Raw genomic sequence first — 26,705 nt, forward strand, 5'->3', positions numbered from 1 at the left:
CTCATTGTTCTCTGCTCATGGACACGGTCCAGACAGATCACTGGCCCAGTGAACGGACATGTCTTCCCAGTAATGGCAGGTAAGGAATTACGAAAGTTAAACACGTATTGAACTACTTTCATATGGGTGCAATTTCGCCTTCTGCTGGATATTGTGTAACGTGGACTGAATCCTGGTAATAATCTGAAGAAAGAGTCACGACTTAAAATCGTTCTGAATCACAGTCTCTTAATTAAGAAATTAAATGAAATAATACTAAGCAAATCTTGGGTACTAAACATCATCTCCTATTCTGAAGAAAAAATAGAAGTTGGATGTCACTGAAAATAATGTGAAGAAGATATTTCTATGTAACAGACAGTGTAAAAGAAAAATGCTCAAAATTTTAAAAGGGGAAGTTTCGTGGTTTGTAATCTTCGTCTAATATTTTTGAACAGTTAAATCAAGGTTATGATGGTCGATATATAAGACACGCACAGAAGAAAAAACATAGTTGTATCACATTTTCTCAAAATCAAATGAAACATTATAACATTTTTTCAAACACTGCTACTTACAGTCCCATGAGCGTGCCCTACTCGTACTTACGTTTCAACAAGTTTCTTGCGAACTTCAAAAACTCTTCTTTCCTACGACCAACAGACCGAGCTTCATACCATTTTAATATTAAATATATTTTATCTTATTCTTCGAAAGTAGACGAAAAGATTAAAGATGGTGTATGCAATAATAGGCCTATATCATGTGTTTCTTGAATTTAATCTGCCCCTATTTTCATATATTTCTTCAGAAATTTATTGACAGAATAATATTACTTATTTTATTCCAGATTTAAAATATCTTAATACGTCACAAGTACCAGCTCGACAGTGATCGTAATTATAGATCAGTATTTTAATGTTTGCAGGAAACAAGGACCTTTCTGTAAAATTCCCTTGGCGGTCCTGGTCAGGCATACTTTCTTCTGTATCGGCCATGACACCGTATCTCTTTTTTACTTTTCAAGTCCCCCGATTCTGTGTGTTTCTTTATGAATGAGTCGGTACTCTAATTCTATTTAATACGATGTCCAGCCTTTCACTGTGTCCATCAGACCGAACATGAGCTGTCAGGAGCGATTGCAGATTGATGATGGTCCAAGAGAAAGAGAGAGTCCACGAAGAGCGCTTTGGGTGGTCACCAGCTACTTTGATGGTCTCCAGACAGAGAGGAAAGCAACAACAACGTCAAAACAGTTCATAAGTTAAAGTAGGCCTGCAGTCTGAGTACCCTGCAGACCCATGGAATTAAGTTTATATTAAAACTAATGAAACAATAATATCCCATAGAAATCAAAAGAACAACCGAGTGAAGTATTTACAAAACGAACGAAAGATTAAAAGGCTACGGCCCTCAGGTAAACAAAATAATTATTAGTCTTTTTACGTAATTGTTCATAAGCTTCTGTCCATCTGTCAAAAAATGAAATTACGATCTGAAACTCGGTATGAATTTTCAAATGAAAAGATCAATTGGTTAAAGCTGTTTACCTTAAAGTTAAACGTTCACAAGTAACTGTTGGATATGTGCTTTAAATTAAAATGTGTTAAAACCGTGACGTTCGAACCCGCATATTGTGCATACTTAGAGATCTGAGTTGGACTGCATAAAACCTCGAAGCAGGCCGAATGCGGTCCGCGAGTAATGTGTAAGGACAATTTGTAAATGATGAGTTCGGAAGGATGTTGAAGGCAGTGGTCGTAGTTTCCGACAATTTTATCCGAGCATTTACTTGCAGCAACTAAGGAAAATGGTAAATAATCTCAGCTAAGATTGCAAGACTCCAAATCAAGAACAGAACTCGGCACTTCCAGAACACGGAACATGCGTATTAAGCACTCAACCTTTGGTCGAAAGGTGTCGCCAGTGCTTTTGGTCAGTCGGTGAAGTAACTATGGCAACGCAGTGGTCAGATCCGTCGGTCTGTTCTTGTCTGTAGCCCTCTTTCACTTCGGCTCCCCTGGTGGGTGAAGTCTTTGAATTTACAGGAGACAATCAGCAGGGTACCCGAGTAAGGATTACAAATACACACGCCATAAAATATGGAAAGGAATGTTCCATCCATAGTAATCTACTTGCCACGCTGTGGCCACACTCCTTTGTTTTCCTGCTACCATACCCTGTCATCGACGAGCTGTCGTCCTTTCATGCCACGTCCAAGGACGCTGAAATAGAGGGAACCACCAGTCGATATACAACACGGAGCGGGTAATTCAAAATTGGCGAACAAGTTTCTTCAAAACAGTGCGTTCGTAACTTACGTGTACAAGACAAAAGTTACTCTGAATCACGAAAAGCGTAACTTATTATGTCAGAGTAATATTGTATAATGCCGACCACAGTGACCGCACGGTCTGGGGTAGTGGGTTCGAACCCAGTCAAGGCATAGACGTATGTCCGAGTCTTTCTGTATCGTGCTGTCCCGTATAGGAAAAGTCCTTGCAACGGGCTTATCACTCGTCCAGGGAGATCTACCAAACGTCTAAACAGATTAAGGAAACTCCCATATGTGAGACGGCCAAGGTCCATAAACAACTGTAGAGCCATGGAGTAAGTAAGTAATACTACAAAATACTTTGTTGGTTTTGTTAGAGTTGGCCCATCGCTGTCCTAACAGCAGAACCTCGTTGGACGCAACTCATTCATTTCATCTGCTACTACATTCATAATTGTGGCCATTATTCGGTCTTCTGTTGGCCAACATTTCAAATTATCTATAATTTAAAAATCTATATCTAAGCGTATAGTTTTGCCCTAGCCACTAGCAAACTACCGAGGTAATCAGATTGTTAGCGTGTTAGCCTAGTGTTCAAACTATCCGGCTGCGACCCTACCCTTACAAATGATCTTAAAGTAAAGATAAACTTGTCAGTATACTCACAGAGGGTAAAGCCAACTCCGAAAACGTCATTTTTAAAATACACTTCACACATCTCAAACTTCAGATCATATCCAGCACAGTGCTTGTATATTTTATTGTATTTACGGACTGATAGGAAATGAAATGCTAGAGCAACCGGTTCTCCAGGCGAGATTTGAACTGGCTACTCTTCGAGAATAAGCTAAGAACATTTTCACAGTTGAACCTGTTCCAGTGCATTAGGCCTACTGAATAAAGTGTGATAATCTTTATCTGCTCATCTTTGTCCTTGAGTAAATTTCTTGTTCTTTAACGTTGAGCCGTTTTGCCCGAAGCAAAATGTTCAAATCGTTAGTTCATTGTTTCCCAGCTCATTAAAAACTCGTTCTGTTAAACACTTTAATTGAGCACTATCATCTTCAAATTATATGTTGAAAATCATTACACAATTTCGCTTTGGTACATAAACTGTTAATATTAATAGCATAGTTCAGTGATCACTGTAGGTCTATAAATGTTGACATCAGGTGCAACTCTCGATAACGCAAAGGTCCCACGGATGCACACCTACCGGCAAAATGAACATATAAGTACTTAGCAAGTAAGACAAGCAGATAGGTCAGAAGGGTTCAATTCAGCTACCGTTAGGACGAACACTTCTTCCGTGCATTCAAATCGTAAGACTGCTTCCCTCCTGATACATTGATCCGCGGACTGTTTTATAAAATTAAAATTAAAAATATAAACGTCTTTCCGTAATATCATGTAAGAAACTAATAGATACATTTATTTACCTGGCAACATTTATACCAGAATTGCAGGGACCGTTTTCTTTAACCATATTTTCAATTAATTATAAGTTGTTAATCATCCTCAATTCGACACTACAAGTCATGAAAAATTGAAATCATCGCTAAATGTACAACTAAATAACAGTAACACTGCTCTCATTGAAGAAGTACTGGAGGGGTTATACTGAGATGACTGATCATCAATGAAATCACGTTGAATTTTACCATCCCTACCGCATAATGAGGGCCAGGTAACAAACCCCTGGTATCTAGGACGACATCATGTTTTTAAGCTGCCACGAATGACTGACATACAAGAATTTTAAGAAATTAGATTTCACTATACCAACATTAAATAAAATCAGTAATTAATAGGATGAATAAGTGATTGTGCGACACACTTAACTGAGTAATTAATTGATGTGAAATTCTTACAGATATTCCGAGAGTTTCTAAAGTCTCGAAATAAATTGTACGACTATCAGAAAATGCGAAATAATTCCTACTTTAACCATAAAGACGGAGGGAGCATGTTTTCATCCAGTCCAAATACATACTCCAATTTAAAACACACGTGTCTGCTAGACTCAGTCTGTGTGACTTTATATGTCACGAGTCATGATATTTAATTACTGCGAATACAGATCCTCAGACCTAATCAAACGCAATTTTGATATATTGCACTGTACAGCCTAGAGGACCAAATACTGTGTTCCTTTTATTTCGTTAAATAATATTATAATTCTTCAAATACAAATTATAGATATTAAAAATATCTTGTGACATTCAGGTTCTCAGGCTGTAATGATAGGGGCAGTAAGATCCTTAGAGATGGTGATCAATTTCTATTAGATTACAGGGCGTAAGATCCCAGAAGAGAGTCATCTTCATTAACAATATTGTGTGTGAGGTGGAGGGGGCTTTAGCTCAGCAGTTATAGGCCTATTGGACCAGAACAGGCCAACATTTACGTAATGTACCTGTTAACATTACTTTGCTTGCTATCCTACAGAACCCAATAACAATTTTAAGAATTCAACCATTGAGATTAGGAGATCTGGAGACGAAGCATGTAGACGGGAAGACAGACGGACAGTACAAGACTAGACGGCGTCATAATCCACATTTTCAGCAGCACGGAAACCTAAAGTGTAAATTAATATAATCCTGTGTATGATTTGAGGTTTTCACAGCGGTGAGTATGAAGATTTCTGTCTTCTGGGTTGTTGCGCTGTTGCATACTACACGGCGCAACAACCCAGAAGACAGAAATCTTAATATAGTCCTAGTTGTCTCATTTTAGTACCTGAAGGGTTAAATGTTTTTATATTGAACCAGCACAATATTTTCTCACCATCTGAATATAAACTCAAACAGAACCACTTTATGGGCGCATACTGTGAGGGTACGCCAAACTGGAAAACGTGAACGGGAGATGACCCTTCTGCAATGATTTACCTGGGTCTACATGCAGACGTAAGACAGAGTGGGCTGTGTCTCTCTCAGCCATGTTCGCCGACTGCAGCCAGCAAGAGACGGTATTAGCAATCATGCTAACAAAGTTTTTGTTGCCTTCTTCAAAGAGACGTTGTTAATGTACGCTATAGACAGGCCTTGAAGGGTCAATCTCGGTCCACTCCCACAAGGTAAACTCATTCACCAATCACCTTAAAGCGAAACACCTGAGAAGGTGGAGCTTCCAGTAGGAACCTGGGTTCTTGATTGGCGGACAATTTTTTATTCCTCAAGTGACATCATGCATGTTGGGTCACGCCATGTGTTTAGTTGGCGTATATACTTCGTGTGGTGTACAGTCAAGATGAGAAATTCAATCCTTCAATTCAGATTATTCCCACAGACAAAACAGTTCCATGCTCCCATGCAGAAACAACAATACAATTTCGTTACGCTCTTTAGTGAAACTGATATAATTACTTATTAATGACAAGACAAAGGAAATCAAAAGTCGCGGACCAGTGGTTAGCACTCCTGTTTCATATTCGGGAGATCTGGCTTCAAATCTCGGACCGGAGTCCAGGTATCGTGGTTTCCCTCAATCCCTCCAGAGATAATGTCTTAAAATAGCCCACGGCCGCTTCCTTGCACATCCCTTCCAATTTATTATTCAATAATCGTATTATCACTCGATGTCATACGGACTGACCTGCTGACAAGTCGTTAAACAGACATTAAGTAAGTGAGTAAATAAACAAAATGATTAAGTAAAGAAAGGCGAATTTCTGCCTGTGTATAAGCTCCATGTCATTAAGGCGTATGGGGGACTACAGGTAAAGTTGCATACATTCTTAATTTCGGCGGGTGAGTGAAGTTAAGCAGCAATTTAAAACTATGGTCGCCTACCTACAAGTCCAACACAATTTTCCCTCCTCAAGACTTTATAATGTTTTTCTTAGAAAATCTACTTTTAAAGATTATTTTTCCGAACACATGAGATAAGCCTAACGGAATCTAGCCAATTTGTGGACGTAATACATTACAACAGCAGTGAAAGCCTATGGTATTGCTGTCTAATGCACTTGAAGATAAATCGATCAATGTTCCTCAGATCTTAAAATCTACAGAATTTAATTGTCTGAAACATTTGACGCATATACGTTCATCTTCATACTGAAAAGAGAAAACGCATAGTATAATTTAATGCTTACACTTACGAACTCTGTGACCGAGGTTACGACACATCAGTGTGAAAAAACTGATCGTAATATAAGCAAGATATCGGTAACTGGAGAAAATATTAATAAACTCGGCTTTTTGTTTTACAACTTTCAATCAAGAAATCGCGTAAGCGTTGCACTTAAGATTAAGGGTCGTACGAAGATGGCTGTCTTCTGGTTGAAGTGACGTGTAGTCGGGAAGAAGTGTACCAAATGATGGAGGCAGCGAGGACCTCTGAAACGTTGGTAAACTCTTACCAGACTACACGGCGCTACAACCCGGAAGACAGCCATCTTCATACTCACCGCAGTGAAAACTCAAACACTGCAGATTTAAGTATGATTAAGTGAAACCTGCATCTAATAATGACCTAAACGCAGTCTTCAAAACGTTCCACCAATCAAATCGTCCCAGCAACTTACTAATTTTAATACTTTCAAAAATGTGATCAAAATCTAAAACCTGTGATTTAGTGTAAGCAGCATCTGGATCATATTTTCGTGCAAGTAGCATGTATACCAAATGATATTTGAATCCTTAAGCCCAAAACCACACCACCAATTGCGGGTTAGCTGTTCTGAAAAGCCACTCAGCCTTCACGGTTTCGGGGACTATTAAAACGTTTTCATATAGCCAATTATTTTGTAACCGCAACAGATCCGTTCATTCGTCTCGTCATTAGGTTCCTACAGGAAAATCATATAAAATAAACAGTGAGACATGAATACGTGCTGTTCTAGATTGGTTATTCCTCGAGGAATTTGTTTCTTTAGAAATTTTTAGCGAAAGTTCATGAAGGGTTGGACCAAGATCTTACCAATATTATTAAACTCTACAAGCCTGGATTCTGTACTTCAAAAACTTTCTATTTATTTTAAATACGTGAACAGTTCCTAGATGTAAAACAGAACAAGCCCACAGAAGAGATGGAAATATCCTACGACTAAGCTGATAAGCTCCATTTCTAATTATTTTAGAGAAATCTAGTCTAGTTCAGGTAATGAAACAGTTGACGACTTAATTATTCTATTCAAGGAGAAAAATAACGTGAATGTAGGGAAATAATTGGAATGAAACAATGGCACTGGGTATCATCAGGCCCCCCCCCCCCACCATCTCTTACTCTCTCAAGAAACACATTACAGTACAAACTAGAATGGCGTGCGGTCATGCTTCCTTCTTTTTTTGCACAGGTGATTTATTTTGTTTTCTACTAACAAAGCAGCACTAGATGCCATCCACTGATAAGAGATCTAATTAACGGCTCCCACGGGTCAAGAGAGGAGTTCCTCATAAAATTAAATCAACCGCGCTGGTTCTCTCTACCACAGCAACACAGATTCAAGATTCAGAATTTTGCCTCTTTCGTAGTAGGCGAGACTTCAGGTTCTCAAGTTGGCGATTATGAAGATGACATCTTCTGGGACGTTTCAGAGGTGCTTGTTGCCTCATCAGGGTAATGGTCGCCAGATTACACGGCACAGCGGTAGGTATATGCGTATCTGGTAGAAATGTAGTGAGGTGATTACGTTAGAGTGCAGCTGATGTGGACGGGAAGGTAAGTAGCTTATGTGAATAGATGGGCCGGGTGAAGGAACAGCCTATGTGACTGTGTCAACAGTGGGCCTTTGCAGACAGGTAGTTTAGCTGAGTGGGTAGTTCGGTTTATAGATAAATTTATAGTAAATAAGTAGGTAGACAGACTGGCAAGTAAAGAGTTGACTGGGCACTTGGATATGTGGATGATTAGGGAGTCGATTCGTGGGAAACCGTTAAGCAAGTAATTAATTATTTACGTATGGTCGTAAGCAACAGATTAAGAGATCACCAATTAGTTTTGAAGTAAGTGTAAATGTTGCTAGATTATCAATTCATAATACTCAATGTGTTTTGATTATAATGTGTATGATGTAGCTTAAAACAGGACTGAAGCAGATGTAAGATAAGCTAGCAGCCTACGTTTTGTAAGAACAAAGAACCAACTGCTTAGAGATGTTCGTTGCCGCTACTCCCTAAAGCCTCTGAAGCGATGGTATGTAAATGTATTTAAATCTATTATTTGCATCTGAAGATTAGAGTACAATATCCACTACATCAACAAGCTGATTTCAAAATAGAAGCTCTGTTTAGGTTGTACCATTATTATATTATGCCATTAAGTATCCTTAATCCTGATCAATGTTTTCCACATCAAGTTCCTTAAGCTCCACAAAGGCGTTGTTTAACTGTGATTTAAACTTCGTGATTATAAGTTGGTTACCTCCTTATAAATAGTTATGACTGTGTTTGAAATCTTCTTTAATTTAAAAGGTAATTCTAGATTGAAGCAGAAAAAATTAATTAACTTAGCCCCATTTTTAATTGATTTAAGCAGTTACTCCACGTGAGCTTCAGAGGTTATTTACTGTCAATGATGAACTGTGTAATAATTAAGAATGGTGAACATAACACCGTATTTAAACGGTGTCAAAGAATGGACTGTCATAGTATATGAGTCAGTACTTAGTAATTTCCCTGACACAAAATAAAATAATATTTCTCAGAGAGCAAGCCTTTCATCAACAGATCACGAATATTTTTATTCATGTCACTATAGCCACACAAATTTGTCTGTCAAACAACATTCTGTGAGTACAAAAAAGTGTCTGCGGTTTTTATAACACTCCAGAGCTTTAGAAAACTGTCTGTACTGATATTGATTCAACCAACGACCATCTGTCCGTAAGCAAACGGAATTTTATATACAAAAAAAAATTCAGGACAGTAACACTCAGAATAAATGGCATGTTAAAATGGAGCACACTGTACTTCTGTTGTCTTTATCAGGTACAAATAAAACATCCACTTTTTCCCTGCTGTGTTTTCAATTGTTATGGAGCGTTAAACAAAACACTGGTCTCCCTCTACACAGCTGGATAGCAGTTGAGAGACAACTCAACCAATTTCGCGTGATCACTGATATTTTAGTTCCGCCCTAACACAGATATATATATATATATAACTACATGTGTTTTATATATATGAAGTGTAACAAGCAGAGGGGCTAATTACAAGATTTCAGATGAAGATAATGTCTTATTCACGACTATAAATTCGTTTGCGCCGTCGTCGTCTTCCACAATTTCATGTCAGTCAGACGTCTGGTCAGACACGCCGAGATATTTCCGGACACCAACTCTCACGCCTCATTCGTCTATGACGTAGCAAGACACGAAATTTTCCATGAACAACGATAGATAACAATAGTCTGTACTAAAATTGTAATTAAAGTCCTACTTACTACTCTTACTTAGCCTATGATCATTTATCGTTGCCCTCGATTCGCATTTCACTCAGAAAGACGATATAAAAGGTCATTCAGTGAGGGAAATGGCTTCAGTTCTACATGTCTCCCTTAGTGAATAGTCCGAAGTTCGATAATCATATAAAATTAAAATTATAATTTTTTTTACTATCTTTGGTTCGAATTCGCTTCTGGAACAAGAGCAAAGACGTGGCTAAGAGGCCTATAAGAGCATTCGCTTTTCTTTAAGATTGTGTAGGCCTATATCATATAGCTCCTTGCAATAAGGCCTATATGTAACTTAAACTGGAGCTGTACATAATGAGCGCAAATGTAGGTAGGCTACCATTCCTACATCTGAAAACCGAGAAAGTGAACGTTAATTTTGTACGAAATATGAAACTACTTATAGGTCCACAACTGGAACTCAAGTTTTATTAAATACGTGATTAAAAACATGCAAAGCAAAACAAATAAGAAATAGCACCAATGCTTGGTTTGGAAGAGCAGTTTTTATAACGCAGCGGATAGTCTGACGAATTCGGGAAACATTCGTTTCGAATCTCTATCAAGAAATCTGTTCAGGAAGGAGTTCTACGTGCTTTTCCGCAGCCAAACGAGGTGAAATTTCGGAAAAATACCTTAAAAGAGGCGAGCACCTGATCTTTACTTGTTCACTAATCATGATCATCTGATACTACATGAAGTTTGTAAATAAAACGATATCGTTGAGTATAAATCGAGCTATTAGTGTTTATGTTTATCAACTGTGAATTTAATTTGCTAAAATAAATTTGAAGCAACAACTGTAAACAATCCCCGTCCACAAAAATTCGTAAGAGGCAAAATAAAATCTGTTAATATGACTGTCTTCTGCGTTTTAGCGACGTGTAGCTCGGTAGTCTACCAGACTACAGGGCACTACAGCACAGAAGACAACCGTCTTCGTACTCACCACCGTGAGAACTTCAAATCCTATACAAAAACATATAACTCTGCGCAACTGACACCTCCAGGGTCCATACGATTAGCGTGTGAATCAGAAGTAATAATTTACAGGTGTCTGGCACGTTATCTACCAAACTACGCCCATAGGCATGTCTGTAACAAGGCATGACAAAAATACAGGGACTCTAAACAACGATCCCAAATAAAGGAAAATCGTTTTTGTCTTACATAAATTTTATGCTCTATTTCATTCCTGTCAAAACTTAATTAGACAAGGTTTGTCCTTCAATAGGCCTATTAGTCTATTTAAATGTTTCCCTTAATTATCACACCTCTGCGTCCATATATCTACCTACACAACGGATATTTTCGATTATATTACCGATTACTGCAGCTGAAATTAATAAGGTCAGACTATAACGCTAACTTCACATGTCTAGTGTCGAATTCTAGGAATGCTTGCAGCCCATCATCCCCATTAAAAATCTACTATTATATGTTAATTAATCTCATAGACCAATAAGCCTGTGCCTGAAACACTGAATATTAAAAATGTGAATCTGTTATTACATTTAATCATTAGTCCTAAAATGATAAAGAGGATCACTAGTTTCAACAAATATTTAACACGCTCATTCTACATATTTCTAAGACATCGTGTTAATGTATGCTTTTATGATAATTATGATTTTGACATCATGAAAATTGCAAGACCTGACGATATATACTGTAATATGGTATAATCTACAATATGGCTGAGTTCCGTTGTTTTAGTGTTTCTGTACATAAAAATATACTATATTCAAATAATAAAACAGCCTTATGTATAAATAGTTTTGTGTACAAAATTAAAAATAAAATGTAATTTATTTTTAAAACAAACAAATTAGTATGCAATTCACATCTCCGTCATCCAGGGCATGTGTCTCTCACAGCTCATTTTCCTTCGCATGATCTAAATAATAACAATAATACTTCTCATCCGTATGACGGAGGCAGTACGCATCTCTGAAACGTCGGTCAATTTCCAAGAGAATACAAGGCGCAATACACCAGCAGGCTGTCATCTTCGTCTAAATAATACTGTACTTGGTGGAGTAAAACGAATGTCGCAATAGGCCTACTATCGATTATGTAAGTAATTGATCTAGTTTCTGTGCAGGATTATTCAAAAGAAAGTATGATGCCAAGTGGAAAGATGCCGTAGATTCGAAACTCAAAGATAGGGGCGATTTCAAATTAACGGTAAACATTTCCACGCACTGATAGGGAAAGTGTGTCAGGAGAAACAGCAACACTGCTCTAATTCTAAGCTGTTATTCGCCAAGTGTTGTTACGTGTCATTTGAGCAGGTAAAGTGCATGTGAACTAGATCGACTGTTCACTTTCAGTAGCCTATCTCATAAAAGAGTTTCGACTTCCATTTTGAAATCTATCTTCATCTGCTTTCTATACCTATACGCCATGGCATAAACCCATACGGTAGCCATTTTATAGGGTCATCCTCCTACCTTTGGATGAGGTCCAGGGTTTTTGATGACAAGAGTCCTGATGTCATTCCGCGTCTGTACAAGCTCCACCCTTTGAAAACCAGGAACCAACCAGATCGAGAGAGGATACTGAAAAGACAAACATTATAAGAAAAAAAGTGTCGTTGTCGTCCAAAGGGAGAGAACGGGTTGCGCATGGCAGTTGGGGACACACGGGTGACATCGGTGGGGGCTTCTGTCTGCGAGCGCATCCTCCAAGTCACCTGCGACACAGGGACTGTCATGCGCACGGCAGTTCTCATGCGCTCATACAAATTGATCCGTCCGCAATGCTCAAACGAATGGGCTTCAAACTTCAGTTAAATACAGGACTTATACGTGGGTTTGGTCATTCCATGCGTATACAGGTTTAGTGAGCATACAAAAGAACTTCTTTCGAATGCTCTCGGGGTTAAAGAGATTTCTCGGTGTGATCCAGACAGTAGACTGGAAAGTACATACCTTAGGAAAGGAGACTTAGGTAAAAGTGAGAATAATAAAGTAAAGATAGACTAAATATTAACACAGTACTCCACTGAGCAGAATTATTCTTGAGAAGTTGACAGTCAGAAAGACAAGAAACTCCAAATGAATCCACTAAACACCCTCAAACCCGATTTATTTATGTAATATTTCAGGTTCACACGAATCCGTGTCCATTTCTGGACATCGGTCAATCACAGCAAATGGACGTTCTAAAGGATAAGCCGAATGCGATGAAGTCACAGTCCTACGTACACTTCTAAGTTGTAATTAATTGTGAATCAAATAGATTATATGCAAATGTTATTGATTTCATGTAATACTTCTGGTGCAAATTAATAACCCAACAATTTATTTTTGTCAGCTTCAGACAGGAGACAGTCTACACTTCGCATCAATGTTTAATTATGTTTTAAAACGAAGGTCAGAAATATGCAGGCCTGGTACTTATATACACACGTCTTACTGTATATAATATCTATGGCCTCATACACAAACACTAACTTGTTCTTCAACCTCGCGTGTGTATTCGGTAACCACGTAAAAACTTGTTGGGATTTGATGGTTGAGCATTTGGGTAGTGAATTATGCAGATTTCAAGTTTCCTTCTTCTTCTTCTTCTTCTTCTTCTTCTTCTTCTTCTTCTTCTTAAGCCCCATCAGGGATTCCCCTCGGCACTTTTTCTCATCAAAGAACCTAAACCAGACCACCTGAGGCTCCATGAGAGTTTATCTCTGTCCGTATCTTGTACATTGGTAGTCGTCATAGTGGCAGTGGATGAAAGAGAAAAATAAAGGCGAGATACCTGATGCATGTGAATAATAGTCTAGTAGTTCGGTGTCACGAAGAGGGCTTCATCATTGTGATCACGTCACAACGGACCCAAAGTAGCGAGGCTAAGACATGGTCACGCACCGCTCCCAAAGACAGAAGGCAGAAAGGAAGGAGCTTCACTCCCTAACTATAGCATCCAGCACTTTTATTTGCATATAACGCTGAAAACAGCGGCTCTGTAAAGATAAGGATCGCTTGGGTTTACAATGCACAAATCAGGGGGAGGAATACACTCTGGGCCGTAACTTAAAAGCTGAAGTCAAATAATTTTTACGAAACCAGGCCAAGCCTCCTGAGAGCCAAAACTGTAATTCATGCTTTGATTGACTCTACATTCCACTGCACTCTACCTCTGTTCATGACAATCTAGAATAATTTTGAATTCCTCTTTTGTAAGTAAAATATAACCTTTAGAACAATTCGACAGATCATATGTCCCTGAGAGATTTGTTAGCAACATGTTTAATACTCATAACATCTTAATCAATTTTCGACTTTTCTCTTTGAATAGGATTACACTAATAGATGAAAACTTTCTTTCATCATTCTAAATTCAAGCCTAATTCTGACTGCTAAAGCTATCATCTGTAGGAGATTCATGCCAGTAAGTCATTATAACAAACACTATTTTTATATAAGATATAAGACAGGATTACAGTTATAAGGACTGGTCTACATTCTTAACACCAAAAAATATGTAATAGACGACAAAAATATTCGATGACCAAGCCTGTCCCACGATACTACAAACAGGTTTTTACTATGTTACTGATTTCAAATTAAAATAATGTGTCGGCTATGTTACATCTTATAGAAAGACTTTCAGCATTGTCCATACAGATCCCCTGGAAGGCGTGCATTATGTGAGCAGATAAATATAGGCCCAGTCCCTGAAGATAAGACACAAATACGATGCGCAACGGCCTACAGCAGGGTCCAGCATTTCGCATGCGACACGCAACCTACTCTTCTATCCAGCACGGGTATGAGGATTGTTCTATGTACAGGGTGACTCTTCACAACCTAAAACCCAACTATCAAGGCCATTTTCAAAGTTGACCGTTCGATTACCGGCAGGACAGCATTCTGCTTTGCCAAGCATCATCTCCAAAGTGTACCAGGGTTCTCCTCGAGGGTAGGGCGAGCTGCTGGGCATGAAACCGATCATTCACCCCCTTCCCAACTAGTGCAGAGGCTAAGAATGCGTGGAGCTATACTTCCAACTCCTCATACTTCTGGATAACGTGGTATTTTGTTAAGAACTTTACCTTGTTTCTGCATATGATGGGTGTATAATTTACTCCCGCGTGAAAGAGTGGTGGATTCTTTGATTGATTGGATCAATTGGGGATTCGTATTTGTACTCAGTTATTCAATGAAATATCAAAATATGGCATTTGAAAGGCCATTACTTGTTCCTCACACATACAAATTTACCACTAATTTTGTTAATTGACAAAGAGAGTAATATTAAAAATTATCACAGTTGAAAACATACAAAAATCTCCGTATAATGTGCTGGAATCGAACCGCGACCTAGATAACAAACCCGTCTGCAGTGTTAAGTATCATAAGAAAACCATTCATCTAACATCTAGGATAAGAGTCGATATTTTATCGACATAAGGAATCGATATTGATATAGCCTACTAGGCAGCTGTAGTATTTCAGTCAGGCCATCGGGGTGCAAACGTTTCGTGCGGTGGCGCCACCCTGTAGTGACCGTCTAGGCGTCAGGGTCTCTCCATTATAAGATCCAGTCGGTCGGGCATACATCAGAAAAGGGAGTCATCATTTACAGCACCGCGCGCCGGCCCTCTGTGGCTATCACTCTTTGCCGAACGCGACACGCAACTTTTCTCTTGGAGGAAAAGCTTCACATAAACTAGAAGCTCCGTCGCGTGGAGACCAGCAGCGGGAAACAAAAATAATAAGAAGCAGAGAAAATGAATAAGATAAAAAACTGCTTTCCGTTGTGGGCTGAGAAAGAATAATATTCTAATCTACCCGCAAATATTTCATCTCCAATCACATTAATACTTTGCCTAGGTGGTAATTACCACTAAAAATCTGAAGCTTTGAGATGCCAAAACTGCAAATATCAGCTCCTTAGTTGTGAATTATTTTTTTTTTAGTCGAACATTTTGAAAAGTTACATAAAAGTAATTCTTGTGTTACGTAACATGTCCAAAAGTAATTTTAGCGCAACAACCACTTCAGTCCTGAGCCTACTGTGGTACTTATAAACAGATTATTATGTCACAGATATTCTACAAACAAGTTTATTAAGCAGCGCTGAAAATGGAAGCACTATAATCCTCCGAAACGCTGGTATCTCCCTATGATTCTACGCAGCGTTAAAACCCAAAAGACCAACATCGACTTTTTCTTCAACAAAAACATTTTAAGTTTCTTTATATTACGCCTCCTCTAATTTCATTGAGGCATTCAACTTCTGGACTGAAGGACCCTAAATTTAATGACAAAATTACTGCTTTTACTTTTTGTCTGCAGGGGGTACTTTATAATATAAATATGTACGTCAGTCTAGTCAAAGTTTTGTCACTATCCATCTATTTCCCCTTTACACGAACATTCCATAAATCGGAGAACAGGATTGCTCTTCTTGTCATCAAAAGGCAAAAGGTCACTGTGTTTGCTTTTGACCTTAAGCTTGCTGCAACATAAGAATGCCTTCCCAAGCCTTTACCACATGGGGAGGACAGCTGTGTAGAGATGACGCTCTCCAGGTGGTAGGCTTGTGGGCAGCGCGCGCGTACGGCTCGTGCTCAGATGTCGCTTTGTTGTCTGAGACGAAAAGGGTCTCTCTGACGATCACCCCATCCCAGTCCACAAACAGTCGCCGACCTGTCCTCACCACCATTAAACAAAAGAACCAATATGTTTGTCGGAGTGTAGCTTATAAATTTCTTATGAATCCATTTCTATCCTGAAAATATAAATCTACCTATCCGAGAGTAATTTTCTTTCACCGCAGGGAAGATTTCCCAGCTTACCTCTGCGTGTCGCCCAAGTGGGAGGAGGATTTCTAAATGCGGCCAAACCAAACATAAGGCAACACATTTCTCCAGATGTACGATACAGAACTAGTACAGGTGGACCGTCCATCATTTGTGTATTATTATAAAATGCCCGCCGTCTGTCGACCAATATCAAAAAAAGAAAAAAATTACCATACGCTCTGTATAAAGAAAGAACAACTCCTGGAATTTTAATTTTTATTACACCGCTCCCTGCTTCTTACATTTCTCGTGCATAAAGCAGTCTGAGAGGATAAACATTTATTGTCCTCTGGAAGACTCATTCGACTTCTTTAACTTTTACAAATTCTAATATGTGCAAGTTATTACCCAATTTTATTAAATTAAACGAACTATTTGTGTTTATATTTAAAATGAAAGACACTGTTTAAACAATATATTCTCAACTATAATCAACAAATCTTATTTTTGAAGATCTAAAAAAATTGTAAACTACGGTGGACATACAAAAATACTGACTGTGTCGGCGTCTAAAATCCACCAGTCTTCGTATCCAGAGGTATCTGGTTCGAATCCCATCAACAGACTATAATACTGAGATTTATCTTAACTTATGAGGAAGTTACTGGCTGTAGACGAAGCTTAATGTGAGGTACTGATATTAAAGTTTTTAAACTTTCTAATTACACTTTTAAAATAGGTTATATAGATAGTTAATCGACAATTAATTCTTGAATTTTCACCAGTGCTCAGTACTTCCATTTACTCGTCACTGTACTGCCTCTGTTACTAAAATAAACCGGGTTCTAGGTCCAACTTTGATGATGAAGTTTTAAAAACATTATCTGTATTACGACAGCCAATAACAGATAGATCGCATGAGACGCCCTGAAACAACGCGTAGCCCATTTACCCTGTCCATCAATATCGTCCTTATTCCTTGGTACAGCGCCTTCCATGAGCAGTTAATAGTGCACTTCTCGTCTTGAAACTTCTTGCTGTTATTAAACCTCATGGTTTATTATCGAAATAAACGCCGTCATCAGATCCTATCTCAAGCCATTTCAGTCCAGTTAACATCATATTAACATGTTTCGTATGATGCGCTTTAATATTATCCTCCAGTCGGTTTCTTGGTCTACTGTACACAGAGGTCTTTCTGACGATTTATAACCAGCTCTCTCCATTTAATTACCCACCCAACGCGAAGTGACACGTGCAAATGATTAAGTTTTTGTTACGTATTTCTTAGATTCCTGCGTTCCTTCGTCTTTTGTCAAAACATTCTTCTCAGAATTTGTTACTACTCTTACGTCCGAAGAGATAAAGTTTCAGACTAAGGTAATTACATTGTAATATGTACTTCAAAACTTAGGCGATTTTATAAATCTGTATCCACAGAGGGGAAGTTGTAGAAACCAACCTAAACTGTCTTGGCTGACAGGGTCTGCTCATAAAAGAGTGACAATAATCGACTTCCATTTTGTTAAGTTCAGGTATACGGCAGGAATTTCCATTTGACTCCTTAGGCAACAAACCAAACACATGCTACCAGTGTCCATAATATGATAATTTATACATCTGCGTGAATATATAAGCGGGAACATTCTTTCAGAAATGACCGCAATTTTAGAATTACTGTAATCATTGCGGTCAGATTATATTACTGTTGACAGAATCTCAATGCAACGCGTGCAGTTAAAAATTTTCCTTTCTTCAAGTTATTGCTTACACACTGTTTGAGCAGAAGGATGGGTCTATGAAATAAAATGATCACCGATCCCCCCTTACATGTATTTTAAAACGACTTTAACCTAAAGGCATACACATTATAATAATATTATAAAAGCTGTGGGTAAATTACTGTGTGTGATGCTTCATTCCTGAATGGAAGAAAAAGTTAAACACTGTAAATGAATTGAATTACCGTTATACCTACAGGAAGGACACGTAGGTCCTAATAAAGGATTATTATTGTGCGCTGGAAGGATTGGAGGACGTGAGACATCTGTAGATAACATCAATTGAAGGCATCAGACATTAGATTTTTTTCAACGTAATATGGGGAAAATTATAAAACAAAATTATAAAAAATAGTAAGGGATATAATAATACGGAACTGTGCTGTGACTGTGGAAAGAGCCCGGTTCACTACGCTTGTCCGCTTCGCAAACACTACTTCACAAGTAATTTCAAGATGGACACCAGAACAAGGGGACTTTTTATTGTTGCTGTAGGGTGAAATTATGTCTCCGTTCAACTGGGTCCCACTGTCCAAACCTCAGATGATATATGAGCGAACGTGATGCAGGAGCAGTGGTAGAATTTTACTGACAGGAAAAAGAAAAAACCAAAGGACTCGGAGAGAAACCTGTCATAGTGCGATTTTGTCCACCAAAAATTACACATGCACTGACCTGAAAGCGAACGATGGATGACCTTCTCCATAAGAGGCCGGCGACTAAGAGCCTGTGCTACAACGAAAGGGCGACTACACAAATTATTGTCAGTGTACCAAAATTAGTCTGCTACTGGTATCACCGTTTAAAATAATTTACAACTGCGTTTATATAAACTTAAAATAAAGGCGTTATTTTGTTATGATGCTGACTGGATTCGTAAATCGTTTAAATACGTTGTTTCAACTGTAGACTTTGTAACTCGAATGAGATATAAGGACGATATTTCTTTAAAAACATTCAGCTAAGAAATTACTGATTTTAAAGCATTATATACAACAACATAAAAATACTGCCAATGACAACCTATTCGCCGGCTGAGATTCAGAATCCAACTCATAATTGTTTTTTTATTTCGTAATATTTAAAATAATAGAACAGAATACAACTCAGAAGTGTTAGATTTTAACCTTAAAACACAGAAAGGAATATCTTACGTGTCGAAAAATGCGGATTGAGAAGGACACAAGACATACAGACAGCTGAGAATATATAAAATAAGTAGATTGTACTTCCAAAAATCTAGCAGGCCTATCCGTTTTAAATATAAACAAGCAGGAATAAGATTTTGTAAAGAACCATGAATTTTTTTAACTTATGACAAAATATTCTTTTCCTGCTTGTCGTCCTTCAGGAAAACAATATTTTGTTGTTTTATACACTAATAAATTGTCAATCTTGGCCAAAAGGCATACACATTTATGCAGTACTGGATTCAAAACTTGAAATTTCAGTGTTTAAATCCAATGTTATCGTTCTTTGTTCTTTATCCCATTAAGCCTATTAGACAATTTTACCTCCTAGATCAATTACAAAGCTGTACACTCTTAAGAGACCTGTTCATTTAAAAACTTCCTACAAACAAAATAGTTTTTGTTCGGCAATTTTATATTGAAACAAAAAATGTTATTCTTTCCCTACCATGAAGAAATGGACGAGGGTACATATTATTTCCGCGGGCCTACGCGATTGAAAATCTTTTTCTGGCGTACTGGCAGATGTGAGGTGTTAGCTACAGTTGCCCCCTTACAGGTGTGGAATCGGTACATATCTTATGGGCGCACCTGGATTTCTTGGATAACAGTAAAACAGGCGCTTAGAGCAAAAATGTATACAAAATGAATACCAAGTGATATCAGTGCTTTTACTGCGAATCTTTATAAACTACAGCACAAGTGAGATTTGGGGTTTTCAGGGCGGTAGTAATGATGATGTTCTTTTGGGTTCTGGCGCCAGAAATCAAAAGAACAATAATTACTACAGTACAACAAATTTAACCATCGTAACACATTTAATCAAAAGTATTGGAAACAAGAATTAGGCATTAATTATTGTTAATATTAATCTGCAATAAATAAATATTGTTAAAAGTCAACGTTTTACTAAATTAAAACACGTGCAAATATTCAACGAGATAGAAAAAAGTCAAAGAACAGAAAACGATTATGTAAAAAAGATAGTAATTTTGAAGAGTGTGAAAGAACAGCGAGAGAAAGAGGCGTGTATGAAATAAATAAGAGACGGTGAAATTAAGATGGATCACCAAACGAAATTTCCTGATGGCATGAAGCAAAACCCGAGACACTCAGAGGACACACCTCAACCGCCTGCTAGTTATTGCCGTTTGTGCGTGTTATCAACGTAGATGCAAGTCAAAATCCTTAATCATAACAAAGTAACGGAACATTGCTAATTAACCATTTAAAATCCGGTATGCACTCCACCGCCTGCTTTAAAAATCAGTAACTCTTCACTTTGTATTTATGAGTTTCGTATGATTTTCTATGTAAATTACAATTATTTCCTTAAACAACATTAATGAGTTGAGTAAAGTTTGTTTTATATGCGATAAAGACTGAATTCTTAAATATTATTTAAATGAGCTTCGACTTCAAAAATTTAATTTATGTGTTCGTACTTCATAAGAAATAAGTATAATTTCAAATCTAAATTTTATTTAAAAATAAGTAACAATCTAAATAAGAACGATATAACAGTGTTTTAAAAAGTATTAAAAAATTAGTCATAGCGTGAAATTAGGTCTCTCAAGTTAAGAGAAAAACACATATTAAGATTTTTTAAAACAAGGTGCTTAGGAGAATATTTGCACTTAAGAAGGACGAAGTGACAGAAGGATGGATAAAAGTAATGAGTAGCTCCGTAATTTGTATTTTTCATCATACAGTGTTACGGAGATCAAATTAAGGAAGACGAAATTTGCGGGGCATGTAGTATGTACTGAGGGAGAGGGGAATCCGTACAAAATTTCAGTTTTAAGACCTAAGCATACATGGGGAATGATATTCAAATGTGTCTTAGGGAATAGGTTTGAGGGTCTGGACTGGATTTATATGTCTCAGGACAGAGACTGGTAAAGCCACTAGAACCCAGAAGATAGCCATCTTTGTACTCACTGCCGTGAGAACCTTAAATCCTATTATCTTCCAGATTCTAACGCCGTATAGACACCAATGTTCCAAGTAATAAACGCTTCTCCAAAACATTGGTATCCACCCACGGCGTTACAATCCTGAAGACTCAAGTGAATACATCGCGTCAACGAGAATATATTCATGGTTTAGAGCTACTGATTAGATAAATGGCAAGGGACCGTGGTCGGAGTTTAGGGATATTGGATGGCAACCCCTGTCCATTTTATGTCAACAAGATCGCAGTCAGTCCTGATTTGATAAAATTAAAAAATATAAAAAAATTTATAGTTAAGTGGACTTACTTAATGACTGCTTCGTCTGTTATAAGAATTTGGGTCTGATCACGCGAATGCCGTTCACGTATCGACCTCCTACGAGTAAATACTTAACCTTCACTATCGGTAATTGTATTTTTGCTGTATCTTTCATTGTCTTTGTTGCTAAGCTGCTGATACGATAATGTCGTTGCCACTAACTACCACTGTCTTATTTGCTTTCGATAATGTATCTTATATATCTTATCACTCTCCATCTGCCTGATATTAGAAGCAGAAAAATGCGTGAGTAGTATCTTCAAAGAAGCCGCTTCTTTTGTATCCCTTCCCCCCACAAATCAGTCATAAATCATCTTTTCTTATTCGACGTTAGACAGGCTCAGGAAATAACGAGACAACAATTTTTTTCATAGGTATTTAGATTATAGGAGGCAAATAATCTACATCTTAAAAGCGTTTTGGAAAATGTGTTTTAATGAAAGCATAAATGGACACGTCTTATTTGTCCGCCATTTTATTTATTTTTTCAAACTGTTTAGAGGTATTCAATTAAACCTACTAAAGAATGCCTACACTAAATGTGTGGAGGTGAATCCAGATTTGGTTCGAATTAATCCACATAACTCCTATTTTAAATCAAACAGTTCTACTGTTTTCTAAACAGCATAGTTATATAAAACACATAACATAGGCTTATATATAAAAATTCCTAAACAGGCAAATATTCCGAGTTGTCTATCCCGTAGGCTACTCAGTATACTTACTCACTGTTTAGTACTTTCCAGATATGGGTGGGTATTCAAATTGCGAAACTGCCTACATCCGGTTCCATTGACGGGAAAAGTCGCCTAAAACGAAAGCCAACTTTTTGATTAGGAAAACGCAAATTAACTTTTTACCACTCGCGCAGGATTCGATAAGCACTGTACACCGCATCACAAATTCGAGAGATGTAATAAATAGTTGTGCCGCGCAGTAACTATAGTTACTAGCCTGATAGATGGTCATGTATTAATGCAACAAAAAACACGCTGAAGCTGGACCAACAGGTCGGCTACATAACAGGTATCCCGAACTTTTTGTGTAATTCAGTCTCTTCGCCTATACTTTACGATCTGATAGATAATGTTTTTGAGAAGCATAAGCTACCACCCATGACGTGCCATGATAGTAAATAGTTATTTCCTAGAGTCGTAAATTATCATCCGTATTACAGGAAAATGTCATCATGATTAGGATATAACTAGGTGTGTCTACGTATCCTTAAGGCTAGGAATATGGAATTTATAACCTGTCCGAATAATTTGCGGTTCTCTTTAATGTGTAAAAACTACGAATATAAAATTAACTGTGATCTAAATTGATAAGAAACAAGGGAATTATTTATGAACAGTAATTTAAATTTAAATTAATATAGGTACATGAAGGTAACAGTGGTTTTACTTTACTCAAAATTTTGATTACAAGTCACAGTCTGTTGTAGATTGTATAATATACAAATTAAAGTGTATCAGAGTACAAAAACCATGACATTTGTAAGGATATCAAGCCCAAATTTGCATTTTATATAAAACAGGTTCAACAGCAATATACATATAACACGAAACATGAATCTTGTTGGGTTCCAACAAAAGGTGTATTTCAATATTCCATTCAAACGAAGTACTGTATTAGTCTCCATTTGGACTGAAACTCTTGCCTTCGACACTCCATCTTGTTTAGCACGGGTGGCACAGCGCAGTGTAAACCCAAAATAAATCGGGAACAGCGTAAGAACAAACCAGTGGGTTCTGTAACGGATTGCCTTGCCTTGCTGTATAACATTTTGAGCAAATTTAGGACTCAGCGTGATACGGACCCAGCCTTACGTTCAACCAGGCATTCTAAAACAGGTCTCTCAGTCTCTAGAACGTAGGCGCTGTTAAACTACGCTAGGTTTTACAAAACTTCAGAATTAACTAGATAATTTTGGCGTTTTTTTTAATATTCAAGAAACGATGCAAAAAGGGGATATATCTTCTGGGGTCTGAGCAGAATTTGGGGTTTGCCAATGTTAAGTAAACATTCAGTACCGGAATCATTAGATCATCCACTTTGATCCCAGAAGCAACAAAGAAATAGGCTTCATAAATAAGACAATAAGATTTTTATGCTCCCGTTTGGCTCCGTTCTGGATCCGTAACACCGGAAAGGGTTTGAGAGACTGGAAGGGGGCAGAATAGATGTATGGCATCAAATGTTGGAAAAGAGACGGCTGTAAGAGAGGCATAAAGAGAAGGAAAAACTAAGAGACCCAATAACAGAATGAAGAATATAGTGCAGGCTGGTAAAACGTCACGCCAAAGGAATGGAGACGCTGTGGTACTAAACAAGTAGATATTTTGCGTTTCTTGTTTCTTGGTTTTGAACCTTTCACTTTTCCAAACTACGTGTTAAGATCAATAGTTCAACGTTTCACTTTAAACGTGTGCATTAAAATTTGTCACCGGCGTGTGTAGTAAGCTTAAACGAAGTCACTAAAATAGCTAAACTAAAACATAAATAAAATTAAGACTAAACCTTTCAAACAAATAATTTACAAATGTTAATAAAAAGTATTTTGGAAAATAGGTGTTGTTTCATTTTTTGGACACTTCCGTTGTGAGTTACATTGTGTTCTACAGAATGAGTAGTCGAGAACTATAACCAACAAATAAACTACTAAAAGGAACAACATAGGTGAAACATGAGGCGTGAATGAGCATCTTCAATTAATATTCTTTAACAGATTTTCCTCTAAAGCGAAGGAAGTATTTTCTCTTAGTTTCAGTTTAAAGAGCAGTTTTATAAGTTAATGTTGATAAGTCTTTTCGTAAGTATACTAATTGTCAAAATAACTAAGTTCCTTGTAAGATTTGAGGTTTTCACAGCGGTGATTATGAAGATTTCTGTCTTCTGGGTTGTTGCGCCGTGTTGTATGGTAGATGTTTACCAATATTTCAGAGGTCATGAATTCATCGCCCTGATGACGGAGGCAGTATGACCTCAGAAACGTTGGTAAACATCTACCATACAACACGGCGCAACAACTCAGAAGACAGAAATCTTCAACTAAGTTCCTTAGCTGAATCGCGATCTACATTTCGAGTATCGCTGAACTATAAAATCATTTTAACACACAACAAAATCTGTAAACTATCTTGAGCTGGATGAAGCTAAATTCTCCAAACAACTACTGACAGCGAACAAACATTCGTAAGCATTGAGAATAGGATGCCGTAAATAGTCGGCGTAATCCTTGCTACAACAGCACCCGTGAATCAAGCTGGCCTTGCAGCCCAGCGGTCGCTTATAGATGCCTTCTAATATTTACAACGCCTTTCTTCCTATATTGTCTGTAACGTAAAGCTCCCTCGCAGCAAATCTGCTTCACTTCTAATTCCATTATTTTTCTTCCCCCCCCCCCCCCCCGGGCCGTCCTTCAGTCCGTATAAACAAGGTACATGTTCGATTAGTAGTGTCTAATACAGAATTCAGTAGTCTGTGTATATCCGTATACTTCATGGTCAGTTATACTGCCTACTCTTCTCTTTCATTCTTTCTCTGTCTGTGTTGTGCCCATTAAGTTAAGGGAAATATTGTTAGTGGTCAGAGGTCGCTGCCTGCTAGAGAAGCGAGGTCAAAGGTCGCTCTATCAATCTAACTTAAGTGAGACGGCAAGGAAGAAGGAAGATCGAACCTTGGGAATTGGGTATAGTGGCCCTCTTCACCCTCCTGTATTCTTCATCGCACTTTTTTTCCGTCAAACTTAACCAAAGTCTCCTGGCAAATTCGCTCCCGAATCAATGCAACTTGATTTATGACACGAAGATTGAGGTTTGTTTTTACGCTGTCTCAAGTTTTAATCCACTTTTTGCTGTAACCAATTTGTCGGAGTTTCGCAAACTACGTACATGTGCAGCCTGATTAGCCTTTGTTCATTCGATAAATATCGATTCACAGTTTCGAACTTGTATTCCTTCTCAACCGTCCTTTATATTTTATTTTTAAGTTTCACATGCGTTAATTTTCTCTACTGCAGACTAATTCAGCAGGGATCCAGCACCAGATTTAGACGTAATGGGGCTATAAGCTGTGTTAGGCTTCAGGGGCCACATAAAAACTGAAAAGCATAATATGAAGAGAAATACGTATAAAACATATATTAATTATTTATATATACTTCGTATGATCTATGATGAAGGTACGATGAGAACTAATTATTAAATTACTAGTAAGTAACAATGATACTGTAAAGTTTTTTTAATTTCTTAAAAAATAATAAAGACTTTAAAATAATATAACAAATAAAAACTTATTTCAATTTTGATGCCTCTCACTGTTGTTAATGCTAAGGTGGAGAGACTAGGCTGTGTCTCTGTGGTGTTAAGCTGCTACCAGAACCATCGTCCATCCCATAAATGACACATAGCCAATTATGGATCAGCGGTGAAATAACCGAAGGACTTGGTGAAAAGCCTGTACCAGCCAGAGGAGGCGTTGTTAGCCTGCTTACGCTCGCGGCGAGCGCCCGGCTCAGTGGAATTGACTAACGATGCATTTTATCTTATAGGTTCTGCTGTACGGAGTACCATTGGACCACAGATGTTAAGACTTCTTATTTTTCGTTTATCAAAGTGTTCACTGAGCTAACGCGGTTAATATGAACACCCCGCCTCCTTTTGCATATTATTACGCAACATTTTGAAATTCGCGCCATATAATTCCTATTCAAATCAGGTCTCATCTATGTAAATAATTAATATTACACTGCAAAAAAACATGCCAACAGTATAATTACATTTCTGATACATAAGGAGCCTATATTTAGGTTCCTAGTTTTATAAAGTGGCTCCCACATTTATAATTAATTTGTTCAGGTCTCGTTACAAAAATTATAATTTACACTTTATAGGAATCCAATAATGGTGCGAAATGCATTACTTAAAAAACGTATTAACGGAGATCAGATAGCGAAGGATAATGCTTCTCTGACCTCTTCTGAGAGCCAACCATCTGCATTCCCTTCCTATTAACCCTTCAAAGATAGCTACGCGTATCTCCCTCAGGATTTGT

The 26,705-nt window shown here is 37.7% G+C and overlaps 1 long non-coding RNA gene across 1 annotated transcript in view; it reads right to left on the minus strand.

Annotated features, from left to right (window-relative positions):
- The window catches only part of LOC110829822 (uncharacterized), a 218,099-nt gene that overhangs the window by 163,803 nt on the left and 27,591 nt on the right, over positions 1-26,705 (minus strand). The window contains exon 2 of the long non-coding RNA XR_002543094.2: positions 12,109-12,216. This is a non-coding gene — a long non-coding RNA (uncharacterized LOC110829822). The remainder of the gene's footprint in view (positions 1-12,108; positions 12,217-26,705) is intronic.

This window comes from Zootermopsis nevadensis, unplaced genomic scaffold (assembly GCF_977971745.1).
Source record: "Zootermopsis nevadensis isolate Lab colony 2312 unplaced genomic scaffold, Znev_1.0 Znev_ptg000008l, whole genome shotgun sequence".
NCBI classification, from domain to species: Eukaryota; Metazoa; Arthropoda; class Insecta; order Blattodea; family Termopsidae; genus Zootermopsis; species Zootermopsis nevadensis.